Genomic DNA, 1,025 nt, shown 5'->3' with positions numbered 1-1,025 from the left:
ACAGGACTGGAGACAAGCTGCCTGCGATGTAACTCCAAGGTCCATCCAGGAGGTGGTGCTGGAAACATGACCAGGGAACAGCTGCCTACAATGTCCATCCAAGGTCCGTCCAGGAGAGAAGGTTGGAAACAGGATGGCAAATAAACTGCCCGTGATGTAACTCCAAGGTCCATCCAGGAGATGGAGCTGGAGGTAGGGTTGGAAACAGGTTATCTATAGCACCGAGGTCCATCCAGGAGACAGGCCTGGAGAGGAGCTACCCGAAGCACTGGCCTGAGGTCCATCCAGAGGACGGGGATGGACCCCAAGCTACCTGTGACATTGGCCCGAGGGCCACCCGGGGGGCAGGGCTGGAGAAGAGCTGCCTACAGCCCCAGCCCACGGTCCTTCCAGAAGACCACGGCCACCACAGCAACGCGGGCGGCGAGGTTCGCACCGGCTCTGGCTGCCAGCGCCGGGGTTACGGAGCGAGCGGGACGCTCCCGGGAATATACATAAATAAATCAATCAAGAAAAGCACCAAAATTGGGAGGTTTTGCCCCAACCGGAGGCTCTCGCCTGCCGCCTCGGCCACCCCCCCCCGCCCTCCGGGGGCGGCGTTGGTACGTTCCGCGGCGGGGGCGGCGTTGGTACGTTCCGCGGCGGGGGCGTGGCGGGGGCGTGGCGGGGGCGTGGCTCGCGGCGGGCGGCGGGGGCGGGGCCAGGGGAGGCGCCGGCGCTCGGTGCGCGCGTGTGTGAGGTGGAGGGGGGGGGGGCCGGTGGCTCGGCACGGGACGGGACGCGACGCGATCGGGCCGGGTCCGCACGGGTCGGCCGGCCGGGGCGGTGTTGGATGGAGGCTCCGGTCCGGATCTCCCGCTCTGCCTGGAATGMCCTGGGAAGTCGCCGCCGAACGGGACGGGGCGCTGTGCGAGCCGGGGGCGCGGCGGCTGCGGAGAGGTAACGCGCTCGGCTGCGCCCGCGCAGGGGACGGCGGAGGTGCGGGGGCACCGGCTGCCCGGCGACGGGGAGGGGGCTGCGGGCCG

General features: G+C 69.3%; 1 protein-coding gene across 1 annotated transcript in view; it reads left to right on the top strand.

Moving 5' to 3' along the window:
• Positions 1 to 740: 740 nt before the first annotated feature.
• Positions 741 to 1,025, top strand: part of CDON (cell adhesion associated, oncogene regulated) — a 56,722-nt gene continuing 56,437 nt past the window's right edge. Inside the window, exon 1 of the mRNA XM_085320415.1 lies at positions 741 to 939. The gene's annotated coding sequence lies outside the window, so the exon portion shown is untranslated. The remainder of the gene's footprint in view (positions 940 to 1,025) is intronic.

This window comes from Rhea americana, unplaced genomic scaffold (assembly GCF_003343005.1).
Source record: "Rhea americana isolate MKP2758 unplaced genomic scaffold, rheAme1 scaffold_633, whole genome shotgun sequence".
In the NCBI taxonomy this organism is placed as follows: domain Eukaryota; kingdom Metazoa; phylum Chordata; class Aves; order Rheiformes; family Rheidae; genus Rhea; species Rhea americana.
The sequence above is the reverse complement of the archived record's forward strand: the minus strand, read 5'-3'. Positions and strand labels throughout refer to the sequence as shown.